The 14,824-nt window shown below is 35.6% G+C and overlaps 1 protein-coding gene across 1 annotated transcript in view; it reads left to right on the forward strand.

The window, feature by feature from the left end:
- MCTP1 (multiple C2 and transmembrane domain containing 1) overlaps positions 1-14,824 on the forward strand; it is a 219,047-nt gene that overhangs the window by 62,881 nt on the left and 141,342 nt on the right. The gene's annotated exons all lie outside the window — the stretch shown is intronic.

Raw genomic sequence — 14,824 nt, forward strand, 5'->3', positions numbered from 1 at the left:
AGTTTTCTAAGACATTAATAGCAGGTGCTAACTGAATATTACTTTTAGATCTGTTTAAATTATTTCTGAAATACCTTCAAAACTAATATATTTGGATATACTTCAGAAATACACTAAATACACACTAGCATGTATTTTCTTTCATTTTCATGAAGTACTTGTTTGTTTAGTAAAACTAAGTGTTGATTAGTTAAATGAATTATTTCTCCACACAAGTTATTAATGGAAAATATCAGTGTAGGAGTTATCTAGGATTTAGTGTTCAGGAGTTGAACTTTCATATGTGGTTCATGCCATTGTTTAATAAATAAATGACAGCACCCTTTCTTTTACACCTTCCTCTGCATTGGGCAAAGAGGGAGGAAGCAGTTTCTAGTGTTTGAAGATGTGCAGATAGTTGAGTCATTTCCTCTGAATAAGTGTTGAAACGTATTCACATATCAAGTCTTGTCTCACTTTCACTCTGAGTAGCTGCAGTTCACAGCAGTAGTCAAGTGATATTTGCACAGAGCTGTTGCTACCAGCTGGAGGTGAACAGTATTACTGAGCAATTGTCAGCTCGCAAATACCTTTGTGAAGCAAAGAATTTTCAACTCATTCTTACAATAGCATTCTGGATAGGGTGAAACCTGCAGGAACTTTTCATTTTGGACCTGATAAGGTAGGAATTTAGTTTCTTTATAAAGTCTGGCGTTCTAATGCATTATGATGTGTGTGCATCCTGTTTTAAAATGCAGATAATTTACAGCTCTTTTGAAATTAAATATTTGCTTTTTATGGAACCTGCATGCCCAAAGTGGCTAATGCAGAGTGAAGAAAACTGTTTCTTTCTTTTAGAGTATCACATGGATGGAAGCATAGTCTCTTACAGGTGATGTAAGATGTAAGACGTGATGTACAGGACTAATGTTTACAGTCATATAGAATGGAGGAGGAAAGCAGTACTGAAATCACACTGCTGCTTTTCCTCTTCAGTTGCTCTCAGATACCTGTCTTGTAGTACATAGCATGTGGATTTTTCCATGGATTTTATGGCTGTAATGCATGCTATCATTCTTCAGTGACAACTGAAAATATCAAAATACCCAGGCAAGTCATGTTTAATTAAAACTAGCTTTGATTGTGAAATTGGAATCTTTATTTTTAAAATGTTTATTTTTCTATTTGTATATCTTTTAGCTATGAATACAACAAGCACTAAGGAAGTTTGAAGTTTCTCTGTAACTGTTTAGTGTTGCTTTAATGATATAGTTGTAGAATCACTTATTTTAAAATGAGTTCAGAACAATTTAAATGCCATATTCTGAAAACATTCACATTTCACAAAATTTAAAACATAAACTTGGCACATAATACTTCTGAACAACCTGAGTTATTTAGTGTGTGCATATTGTTAATAATTGTTAATAACATGGAAAATTAAATTAGAGATATTTTAGTATGGTTTTCTGTTATGAAAATGTGGACAGTTTATTTTTAAATATAATGACTGAAGGTAATTTTCTCTTGGGGGAATGAGGAATCTGGCATATTACCTTCAGGCATTTCTCCTTTTGAAAGGGAGATAGCTAATTGTTCACAGATACTTCTTCTGATATGGATTTGACACCTGTCTTTATTTCCCTGTTGAGTTATCCTTTATCGGCCATGTTTGACATGACTTGCTGTGTAATTCTGCACTCTTCAGGCAAGTGAGAAGATTTTTGTGCTTGATATGGCAGGTTTCTTTCTCTAGGGATGATAGAAATGCTAGCTCTCAGAAATTAGGTTGGTACTGCTTTTGTCTAAGACTTAGTCTCAGGAAAAAAAAAATTAAAAAGCTAAAAAATGGAATGCCTACATGATTTTTACGGTTTATAAAACGATGATTTTAGGAATGTAAGCTTCTTTGGAATGGGAAAGAGTATGTGACTTTGATTTGTGTATGTCCAGTGTATTTTTTACCCTTTTTTATTTCCCCCATTCACATTCTTTGTGAATCATGTGTTCCTGAGTGCAAATGTATGCATTCTTGCAGAAATGTACTCATCCCATGTAACTTAAAATAATCTTCTCAAAACCGAAATAGGTCAAAAGTACTCGTACTCCTAGTTTGTCCTGGGAACTGAGTAATTCTGCAGAGATGAAAGTAGAATACAATTTGATTCATGATGCTTTTCATTTCCTCTGTTTAAACAAATCATTTCTGAAAAAGATTATACTTCTGGAATTTTTGAAAAAGGAAAGTAAGCTTCAAGATTTTTTTTGGAAATAATTTAATAGCAAACATACTCCTGATTTAAACACATTGAATTGGCTAGATGTACAGCGGTTGTGAATGTGGCTAGTGAATTTGGAAGTGAATTTAATCACTACTCTTGGAAAATCTATGGTTTCATTGTTAGTTCAGAAAAGAAAAAAAAAGGAATGCTGTCAATTTCTGGTAAATGGATTCTGTGGTCTGCATAGAAGGTCTTATGACAGACAGTGATATCCCAAAGCTATAGATTTCTGAACAAATAACAAGACTATGGAGTCTATTTTGTATTAAGAGAAAACTTCTTTCTTTTTTTCTTTTTTTTCCTTGTTTTTATTTACTTAGTTATTGTTGTTTGGTTTGTTTGTCTAATTGTAACTGATAATGTCAATATTTCCACTAGCAACTGTTCTACCAACTAGATTAAGACACTAATAAGTCTTTTTAACTAATTTTCTTTTCTTAAGGTTTTTTTTTTTTTGTAACTAGATTTTTTTGGGGGGGGAATTAACTGATGCTTTTTTATTATTTGTAATTAGGATTGAAGGCATATTACATGCTTATTCATGAAGCAACCTTATGTTTATATACTGATGTATAACGTATCATTATACCTCTGAGAATAATAGATTGCTTTACAGAAAGCGAAAAAGACTGGAGTGGGCAAGGGAAAGGGTTTAATTTAAAACATCCATGAGCAGTGCAGCATAAATGATGGCATAGATATGCTCGGTGGCAGTGTTTATGCACAATTTGGACATACTCTGCTCCTACTCGGCAGAGGATGGTAGCTCCAAATATCAGCCTTACCACTGCTTAACTGGAGGGTCCCTGGCCTGGGGACATTGAGTGCAGCCCTCCAGAGGTGGAGAATAGAGACAAGCATCAAGTAACCTCCTAAAACTAAAAAGTCTGGTGAAACTTTGGAACATCCATAAGGGGTCATGAAAATCTGCTTTTAATTAACTTTTTATAGGGTTTTTGTTTACACTTGAAATAGATTGTAACATTTTGCTCTCTAATCAATTTATCATGTTCCTGCATACAAATGTTTTTAAATTAGCTTTCAGTTGCAGGCAATTGTTTCTGTAAATGGCTGGGAGAAATTTTTTTAAGTGAAGTCTGAGGCCATTAATCAGCTCCAAGCTCCTGCGGGATAATGTAGTGTGCTGGTAACTTTCTTCTCAGGAAAGCAAAATACTCCCATATTACAATTTGCTTTGGAAATTCTTGCATACTATTTGTTATTTAGAAATCAATAAATAAGTATTATTTTTTCTAGTGTTACCTCCAAAACTATAAGCAAGCCTTTCTCCTTTGTGATTCTAGGCTTTGCTTATAAACAATCTTCACTCAATTTCCCTATAAAATGAAAATGCATGAAGGGGCAGAGAATGAGATTGAAGAGAAAAATGCTGCAACAAATTTCAACTGACTGTTCTAGAGTTTCAATATAATTACTGTTCTGTTTTAACAACACTCTTTGAATGTGTTAACCCAAGTGGAAGAATCACAGAGATTCACAAGTGGTGAGGTCACAAGAAGTGTATCAGTAATAGTGCAAAGGAAGCACCTCCACCAGGAGTCCACTTAAATTTCAGACAGCTCTAATTACCTGGGTTTATCCATAGGATTTCTAGAAAGCTGTCTGCTCATGGAAGGAAATCAATTCTTTTTACTCTGCTGTGTGGGCACATGCCAGCCCACTTGGAGTGAAGAGCTTTCTGGTAGTGATGATGAATGAGGCACAGCTGGAGGTGTTGCACAGTGATGATGCTAGATGAGTAGAAATAAGTCCCTGTGAATGCCAGTTCTATCTTCAGCTATTGCTTTAGCAGAGCACTGCTTTTTTCCAAGTCCCAGACATTATTTGTCCTTATAAATTTGGTTAGCTGGAAGTTGATTTGCATGTTTTTTTCCCCGTTTCTATTTTACCTTGTTTTGGATCTGGAAGTACATTGCTCGCTGTAACATACATGACAGAAGATGCTGTTCTGATTTACATGACTACCTGTCTTTCCAGTGGGACATTTTATCTAAAAAACAATCTGGGATTAAACCCTTGGGCAGCAGATACCTGTGAGTTGTCTGACCAGGAGAAGAGCAGCCATGGCTGTAAAGAAGAGCTGTCTTTGTCTCCATTTCCCCAAGCACAGTGCTGTGTTCTTTAAGCTGAGAAGTGGTTGAGACCTGTCCATCCTGTGAGGTGTAGCCTGGCAGCATCTGTGTTATTTCAGCTGGACTGCATAATCTTGTAATGTTCCTGTATCAAACAAAGACAAGGAAAGTTTAGATGATGTGGACAGCAAACATTGAAAGTAATGGAATGTGTGCCTGTCATTGGTTCTGAGAGGGCAGGGCAAGATCACTTCTGGTGGTCTTCTGTCACCCATGTCAGTCTAGGTCACCAGAACTGCCCTGTTGGCGCTTGGCTATGTTACAAAACTAGAATTCACTCAGCTAATGGGAATTCCTATACGTTCATTCTCTGCTTTCCCATTTGTAAAAATGTTGGCATTATGAGCACTTTAAACTTGCTTCCACGAATTCATCAGTTACTCTACTAATACTCCTTATTTTACTCAAATTCACCTTTGGAAAAGTGTGTGTGTGGTGATTTTTGTGCTAATGGTGTTATTTGCAGTAAGGAAATTGCAAGGTGGTTTTACTTTGTCTTCTGAAAAAAATGACAGTTTATTATTTCTATTCCATCTTAGAGCTTCTTAAAATGAGATTATGATTCATATATGCTTCCTTGTAACTGATGTCAATTAAGAATATTCCCACACTTGTAAAGTTCTAAGACTCCTTCAGCATCTCCGTAAGAACAGACTAGACATACAAATTACTAATGAATTAGATCTGTATCCCTTTATGATAGACAGGCAATTGTCCTTCTGAAGAGTCAACTATGATCTTCTCCTATAGGAAGGGGCTAAATCAGCTAATATCTCAGATTTTGTCATCCATCTCCATAGTACAAATCTGGAGTAGACTATCTGATACAACTGGACAAAATTTAAGTATCTTCCATGACTAATGAAAGAGAGTGGTTATGCTGCCTTATACACCCAGTACTTCATCAGTTAGCTGGCAGACTTTCTATCTCAAAGATACCTGCATTTAATTTAATTTTCATTGTCTCTTTGTTATTTATTTACATAGAATATTTATTTTTTTCTGCATCTGGGATTTGTCTTGTCATTCTGATGTCTTCTGTTTATTCTTCTGTTAGCAAAGTATTTCTCCCTGTCTGGTATTTGATAAATCAGTTCAAGATTCAGGTGTCTTTAAGAGGGTATTGGTAGTGTCCAGTCCCAATATTGACTGAACTTCAAGATCTTTCTGACAAATTCTGGTCAGGTTACTTTCTCAGTTTTTTTCATTTTATGTCAGCTAATGGTGAACTAAAATGTGGACAGTGTATCAAGTCACTGAACGGTAGGCTTGATTTTTTTGTCTTAGGTATGTATCAGACAATGGTGGGGTTTATTATGATGCGATGAAGCATCTTTTTTTTCTGATCAAAAAAGATAACTACTACTTTTCCTTGTAAACTCTATTCTACCCCGCAGCTTATTTCTGATTAGGACTGTGTTAAGGAACAGTAGAACTCTAAGAGTACCTCTGGTAATAACTCCTTGTCACCTTGCTGTTTGCCCAGGTACTAGCTGTTCTCCAGCCTTCAGCTACTTTTCTGGGCCACGAATTGCTGCCTGTTCTCTACAAAGGATAAATAGGTTGCTTTGAAAGTAATGCCTCCTGTTTATTCCCATGGAAACTACAACAGGTACAAAGAGCACAATAACACTATTTGATAGAGCAAATTCTCAGCCCCACTGTGCTCTGTTTGGTTTGTGTGAGTTTCAGCGAGGGTTGACAAATGTCAGTGAATACCATTTTTTCCACATGGAGGAATTCACTGACACCAATTTGCCTCACGTATGCTTCCATGTCAGACACTATTCTGTCAGTCTACCTTCTGTTGCCATTGGTTGCACAACAGCATGTAACGGGATATTGGTGGGAAGGTTCAACCTCTCCTGTCATACCACCAACATCCACCTCTGACTCTGTGGGTAATAGAATAAAATAGAAGGTATTAATTTTGGAGCAGCCTACCTACATTTCTAAATCAAAAAGTAGAGTGTTTCCTTGAGCATATTCTGTTGTGCAGTATTATTTTGAAGATAAATTAATTGGAGTACCCTAGCTATTGTGATGATCTGAAGTTATAATTAGATGATAAATCAGAAATGTATTGATTTGTCTAGCACATATATTGAATTTATTCCTGATTTCCTCTGTGATTTTATTCAAAATAGAATTACACAACACATCCTTAAATTCAGCTGCCAGCTTCTCTTGAAAAGATACTCATAATGGTACGTGAGGTTTTCGTCCCATGATTAAGGGGACCATAGAGCTGCTGGCGATGGCAAAGAGGTTTCTTTACATCAACCACTACTAGGAAAGCTGTTCAATAGGAACCTACTCTGGATCTGCTATTTCTGAGTTTAATGAAAAAGCATCATCTGTGCTAACAGAAGTGGTTCCACCACAAACTGAGAAATTTAACAAATCACTTTGTTTGGAGTGTAAAATCTAAGTATTAAATGGCCAGAATTTCTAGCAAAAACAAGTTTTGCTAAGATCAGTGTACAGGACTGCTGGGAAAAAATAAATGATTTTAAAACACTGATATATTTGTACCTATGCCTTTGATCAAACCTCAGTTACAAATTCCTAATGTAGCAGTTGGAATACCTAATATAGTAGTTCTAAGGTTTTCTGTAACAGAATTGTAACTAGTGTATTAAAAACCTCTGAATTTATCAGAGTACCAAAGGAAAACAAAGTGGTAACATTTATTTGGAATTTCTAAAAAATCCTCTTTGTGAACCTATTACAAGGAAGCCGAGATGATATACTCTGACAGATCAAGAGGATTAAGATTTGGAAAATGCTATTAAAAAAAAAAAAGAAGAAGAAAAGAAAAAATTTATCCACCATTACTTGTAAATGAAAACACTTTCTCAGTTCTTGAAAAGTTTGTATTTTAAAGCCGTGTGCTTACAGTTTATTGTATCAAGGTAAACTACTGTGTTGGTAAGAAATAGATAACCCTATAGTAATTTGGGATGAATACTGCAGTTTCTTTTCACAAAGTGGAGTCTGAGCAGGAATTTTATGTTTTTTTATATAACTAAGGAACATAAAAACACTGTAGGAAGTTAGGCAAGGCATGTGGATCAGGATGAAATCTGACCAAAAGGAAGGAAATTGTGGCTACTTTATTCAAGCACGAACTCATGGTTTTGGTGAAGGCCGTTTTTATTTTCTACTTGCTTTATTATCTCAGTCTCTGTCAGTAATCTGTTGTAGTAAAATTTTATAGTAGACTTGAATGAATAAAAGGTAGCAAACTGAGCAAGTAAAACATGAAGGTTGATGAAAGAAGGGACAATTCAGCCAGATCTCCTCTGATTATTACTATCAGTGTGTGGTTTCCTCTGCTGCTCGATAGGACTGCTGCTTCTGAAACATGTGACTTGAAATGTAGTTCTAAGTACAAAGCTTTCCAAATGTTAATATGCTTACATCTTCTACTGTTATTTGTGCATCTATTTATTACATTTTCAAAAGGAAATCTTGCAAGCTGTTCAAATTGATCACTTTTATTGTATTTGAAAATAACTGAAAGCAAATGCTCACTTTCAGTATCAAAGAGCAACAATAGTACAGATGTCAGAAAAAATATTCCACTTATTCTGCAGAGATATAAATATTTAGTACTGTTTTTTATTATTATTATTATTCTGAAGGGTTATTTTTAAATAACAGATTAAATAGCACATATATCCAGAAAGCTCAGGAAAGAGGAGGCTGAACATTTTGCACACTTCTCTCTGTTAACCACAGTGTATTTCCTGATGATGTAAACTATTCGCATACAGAAAATACTGACACATATCAATGTGTGTGTGTATGTATATCTGTGTGTGTGTGTGTGTGTATTAATTCTCAGATAAACAATGTCTTCATTCTGCAGAAATAATCTCGAATTTATAGTTCTTCATAATCTATGCATTTCAGACAGCACGTATGTGCTGTTGCCCTCAGCTAATAAAGAGCTCAAATGCAAAATCTTTCATAGGTCATCAGTACAATTTATCCAATTGTAAATCTTCTCAGGCACAGTTCAGGCTTTTCACACGTGCTGTAAATAACAGCAGTATTTTTCTCTAGATATGAATATGACAAACTAACAAAGTAGCCACTCCTGTCTGAAGCATATATGTTAATCAAAACCCACATTACTAGCATATACAACATTCTATCAGTTTCTGTACACTTCTGATTTAAAATCACAGTATGTCCTTTTATTTTGGTATTGAAATAGGTTGAAATTGTAATCCAGCCTCGTTATTGAGAAAGTAGATTGAATGAGATGAAACAGTGTGTGGGGCTCTTTTCTCTTTCATGTTCTTCAGTTGCTCTTTGTTGCTACCAGTTGGAACACTAGAATAAAAATTGTTGCTTAGGTTATTATGATGATCATGAGAAGTCTAGATTAGGCAAATATTTTCAGGAATATTGAAAATTGCTTATCACTTTATTTTCATAACTTCTGAAGCACAATTAGTTCTCATTAATTGCCTAAATTGACAGATATTTAGATATTCAGAATTTTAAAATTTGTTTACTTTACAAGCAGATGTTTTATTTATAGGGACGTGCTAGATTTGGGCTCTTTCTGAAGGGGGTGGTGGGGTATATTACAGTTGTAGTTTTTCTTTTTTAATATTCGTTGAATATTTTAGTTTTGGCATTAAACAACAAAAGAAAAATTCAAATTTTAAGATCTGTTCCTCTGAAGTGCTACTCTGTTTCTACAGTGGAGAGTTCCTTAAATCTCTTAAAAGCTCTGTATATCTGGAGTAAAGTCCTGCTTACTTACAGATTTGGATTGCAGGAGCACCATTAATTTATTGGGTTTGTGTAGGTGGTTAATCATTAGTAATAACTCTGAAGAAAAATGTCAGTATTCGTGGTGACAGAAAAAGGCAATGCATGGTTTGCAGTGGCAGAGATGGTAGTAATCTCTAGGTTGTCAGCTGGGGACACCTGAATGTATTAACCTGAAAATTAGTGGTGTGCTTTCAGCTGTAATGGTAATGTGACTTCAGAAGATATACTCCTAACTTTGGTAATGCCATAGAGACGATAATCAGATTCACTGTGCTTTCTGTTTTTTAATAAGCTATGAAAAATGATATGGTGCAGGAATGGCGGCAATTTTAGCCCATCAAAGCAGCTTCATTCTTTTCATACATTGAAGTGGAATACTTCATACATGGGTAGTAATGTATTTACCATAATATAAGATGGCTTTTCCTTTCACTAGTGGTGCAGCTATTAACATGTAACTAGTTTGCAGTTCTTTTACATGGTTAACATGTGCTCATCTGTTTAAAAAATATATTGATCTGGTTGTTAAACTGCTGCATTTAGAAAATACTGAAATAGGAAAACAGATACTCAATGGAGGAGTTCCGCTTACAAGAGTTATTAAAAGTGTTGCCAAGTGTAAGCTGTGTATTAAGTCCAGCTTGTATAAATGATGTGTACACCAGGTATGTTACAACATCATTTGGTGTGCTATAAGTCAGAAGTGAGTTGTAGCTGCAGATTTATTCTTTTTATGTGTTGATTGTTGAAAATCTTACCATGGATGTCTTACTGAAAGTGAAAGCAGCTAATGGTGTTACTGAAACTGTTCAGTAAAAAAACTACCCAGGGAAGCCTTGTATGCTGTCTATTAAGTGAAGAGCACAATTGATGAACTGTGTAGTCATTGAGACCTTTCTCTCAGCCTTTCCACATGGAGAGTTTGCAGGATGATGGGGATCTTTACCATCTCTTATCAAAATTCTGTCTACAAGTTTGCCTACTCTGTGTGAAATCAGAAATTTCCTTTAAAATAATTTAATTTGGATTTTATGGGCAATTGTGGGATTCTGATAATTAAATCATAATTTAGCTAGAAAGAATATTCTAAATTAAGATGATAACAGACAACTATTAAAAATGAATTCAATTGTATCAAGGCATTGCCATCCCACAGAAGATTTACTTATGTGAAACAGCAGTTAATTGCCTTAATGCTCTTTGTCTGGAATCTCAACGTTTTTCTCAACGATTTATTAAAGAATAAAAGCATTTTCAACACCTTATGTGCGTTTAGAAACTAAAAGTTAAAGTGTGTTCATACCTTGTCAGGCTTCATGTCATCATCTATTAGTATACAGCCTTGTGGCTCACAACAACTTCATTAATCTTTTTATGGCTACAAAGAATCTACTTCCTTGATGTGATTACATGCAGTATGGAAGTTAAGAAAATTTGGTTTTGAAACTTGCGTGTTTGGGATAATTGTAGGATTTGATATGTTTCCAAATGTCTTGTCCAAACATTTCTAACCTTAAGTTCACTAGAGCAGAATGCACTAAAGTAGTCCTTTATGTTTTACTAGTTGCCACTTTAATGGTTAACTTTTGAAATGTCGGTTAAAAAATGATTCACTGAAGGCTTGATTTATTATGGCAACCTCAACTTTTACTTACATAATTCAAATATTGTTTGTCTAATGTGAGAAGACTGGCTTGACTTCTTAATACTTACAAGTAGTTAATATCTATTTGTTTTCTTTTTCATTTTTATTTCATTCAGCTCTTTATGTCCTGCAGTATTATTATACTGCTTATCTAATCATTTCTGGTCTGCTTGACACACACACACACACACACACACACACACACAAAAGGCATAGGAAAGGAGTGAAAAAGAAAAAAGTGAGGAATATGGAGCATTTATAGCATTAATTTTAACACAGGGCTTGTATTGTAACAAAGAACAAAAAGGGAAGAGGGACTCCCCAAGGAGGATTGGAGGAAGAGGTTATTAATATTGGAAAAAAATGCAGTTCTTCTTTTGTACCTGCAAGTTCCTGCAGACAGACAGGAAAGTGGAGGGATAATATTAGTGATGGTGATTTACTTTGGAGCTGAGTTTTTATCTTTCGTAACACTCTGATGAACACCAGTGCCAGGATGAGACTGAGTGCCAGACTAGTATGAATTTTTTCCTTATTTCTGTCCTTGCTAGAGGCTAAGCATCGCAGAGGAATGCAGAGGAAGGTAAAGAGCAAGACTTGAGGCCTGCTGCTCTGCAACTCCGGCCCGTGCTTCTCCTGCCCTGCGCTTGGGCCCCTCGTGCTTCACAGTCTCTCCAGCTGCAAGCTTCTTCCTTTTTGGAAGAACTGACTGTAACTTTTTAGCCTACAGATTAGTGTGACAGGGAGGACTGTTTCTTGTGCTTGTCTTCCCTCTTAGAAATTCTTGGTCAGGTAGCACTGCTGGACTAAACATTTCTATATTCTCACATGTCATCATTGATTACTGTAACTGACCAACTTGGCTCCCATCACTGCCTGTCTTGCTTATTACTCTTTGTTGTCTTGGGAAAAGGTCCTTGACACTCTGTTACATAACTTTCCAAGGCAAGGTGGAAATTCTGTTTTTTATTATTTTCAACCTTGTATCTGGTTGTGTAGAGTCTCTCTTAAGAGAGACTTAAAGGAATTAATCCTGTAGAAGTGTGGATGGAGGTTGACTTCTACTATAGTCTTACAAGGTCTTTTCGTAGTTTCAGGCGTGCATCAGCAGTTACTTTACAAGGACAGAATTGGAAGATAAACTTTGAAAGATTTTAACACCCCCTTCCCTCAATCAAAACTCACCGTTTTCTCTGAAGTGAACTTGTTTTGAAAATCTTCATTGGTGTCTAATTCATGAGCATATGTCTCACTAATTGGTTTGGCCATCATTGTGCATATTGCAGCAAAGGTTAATATATTAGGTTTAGTTTTCCTTTGGGATAACAAGAGTAAAGCATACATTAATTAAATGAATATTTTTTTCTTACAGAGCACTTGTAACCTTATAGCAAGCCATTCATATCACTTGTCTTAGAAAAGCTGGACATGACTCACGTCAGTATGTTCCTGCAGCCTGGAAGGCCAACAGTATTCTGCACTTTATCTAAAGAGGGGTGGCAGCAGGGAGAGGGAGGGGATTGTCCCCTCTCTCCTTTGCCTTTGTGAGCCCCATCTTTAGAAAGGATGGAAAGCTGTTGGAGTAGGTCCAGATGAGGCCATGAAGATGTTCAGAGGGCTGAGCATCTTTCCTATAAGGAAAGATTGAGGAAGATGGGCTTGTTCAGCTTGGAGAAGGTTCTGAAGACACCTCATTACTCTCTTCCAAAACATGAAGGGAGCTTACAAGCAGGAGAGGGATTGACTTTTTACACTGTCTGATAATGATAGAATAAGGGGGAATGACTTTAAACTAAAAGATTTAGGTTAGATGTTAAGGAGAAATTTTTTACTCAGAGAGTGGTGAGGTGCTGAGGAGGTTTAGGCTGAGGAGCCTAAACAGGCTGCCCTATATGAGATATCCTGTCCCTGGAAGTGTTCAGGATCAAGCTGGATGACATCCTGAGCAGTCTGATCTAGGTGGCAGGAATGTTGGAACTACATGATCTTTAAGGTCCCTTCCAACTTAAGTTTTTCTATGCTTCTGTGATTTACATCCTAGCATAGGACATAATGGTGATGCTCTGTGTGTATGATATGTGAAACTTCTATCTGTACTGTGAATGAATAATATATACAGCCATTCTAGTCTTAAAATTAAATGCAGTATTCAAAACATTAATGGTAATTAGATGCAACTTACAGAGAGATGTGTTCAGAACTGTTTTCCAAAAATTTATAAATTTAGGAGGAAATACAATTTCTCTCTTTTGTCAATGGGGACAGCAGTGTAATTACTATTCATGTGGTCCAGAGAGGTTTCTTTTCTTCTGACTTCCCTTAATTTTTTATTTCTTTTAATACAATTCATAAAAACAATCTGAGAATCCTATCTTCGCTTTGGCAAACAGTCAGAGCAAAAATGCATATATTGCAAATGAAAGAGTTTGAACTGTATTTATTGTCTGTAGGATATTCTTCAATTTTCCCCAAGGATATTCTTCACCAATTTCCTTCCATCGTTCTCTGGAAAATTCACATAATTTTCAAAGCAGTGCAGTAGCCTGTCTTAGCAGACCAGGAGGGAAAATGAATGTAATTAAAAAGCAAGGTTGCCATAGTAAATATAAATAACAAAGAATCCTTTTGCACAGACAATGACAAAAAAGGGATTCTTGGGTGCTGTCATGCTGAAGACAAGCACTGGTTCTGTTAGTTGTAAGATGGGGGAATGAGATAAAGCTTGGTCATAATTCAACAAGATGATAGTGCCAGGGAAAAATGAACCTTATCTGAAACTTTTAGTAACATCAACAATTGTATTTTTTTCTTCTCCAGAAAACAAGTTCAGTTGGACCTAGTAATGCAGATTTTCCCTCTGCGGATCCCGGGATGTACCAACTGGACATTACCTTAAAAAGAGGACAGAATTTAGCAGCACGAGATCGTGGAGGTAAGTACATGTTAGTAAATACTACCTTAATACTTGGGAAATTGGATTTCCATTGGTTTAATTTTAGCAAGATTATTAAAGCTTGAGAATCCAGGTTTTAATTTGTTTAAATGGTTTAAAAACCATGTTGAGGTTCTTTGGCTCAAGGGCATGCAGCAAAAGGAGCTAAGGACAGCTAAACACACATAAGAGAAGTAATACTAGGTAATATTAGTTTACTTCTAATTTCAAGCTAAGAGTGATGTGATAGATCTAATTTAACCATTCAGATTACAGCTGTCCTATTCAGTAGTTAATTTGTTCCCTGACTGCTTAACATAAGTAATGGCTCTGTATTTTAAGACAGCAGTAAAACTCCTCTCTTTAATGGGTCCAACTGTTACCTGTTGGTCAGTCTGCTGGTCATTGTTGGCATTTTACAATTTGCACTAAACCATGTACAACACACTGTTCCTGAAATGTGTGTTGACACACTGAAACACAACTGGCTATCTTAATGACTGCACATACAACTGTAGCTCATTTTAGATTGGTCAGTAATGCACTTCCTGAACAGCTATTTAAGCATGATAAATCTGGTTAATAAACTAGTGAAAATATATTCATTATGAGAGAGAAAAAAAACCATACTATATCTGCAACTGAAAAAATGGTTTTGTATAGAGGCTTTCTGTGTAAACTTGGTGAAATTATTTGGCTGATTTCAGGTCTCAAGTACAGTAGGAGAAACCAAGAAAGTTGTTTACATCAAAGGGATACTAGTCCACTCATAATTGATAATTACATCACTGGAATCAAAATTTTAGTATTCTCATTATTGCAAGATTACTTTTTTAATATTCTTCCTCAAGGTGTATTGATAGCCTATCAAGCTTTACCTGGCATTCATTAAAAATAAAAATACTAAAACCTTTTGTTTGATGAGCAGGAGGGACATCCACATAGCTTCTATGGTTTTTGGATGTTATCATGTAGTTCATTTATATTTGCCATTCCTATTATTTATAAATGAACTGAAATGTGATTATAAATATTTTGG

This window comes from Meleagris gallopavo, chromosome Z, assembly GCF_000146605.3.
Source record: "Meleagris gallopavo isolate NT-WF06-2002-E0010 breed Aviagen turkey brand Nicholas breeding stock chromosome Z, Turkey_5.1, whole genome shotgun sequence".
Classification (NCBI taxonomy): domain Eukaryota; kingdom Metazoa; phylum Chordata; class Aves; order Galliformes; family Phasianidae; genus Meleagris; species Meleagris gallopavo.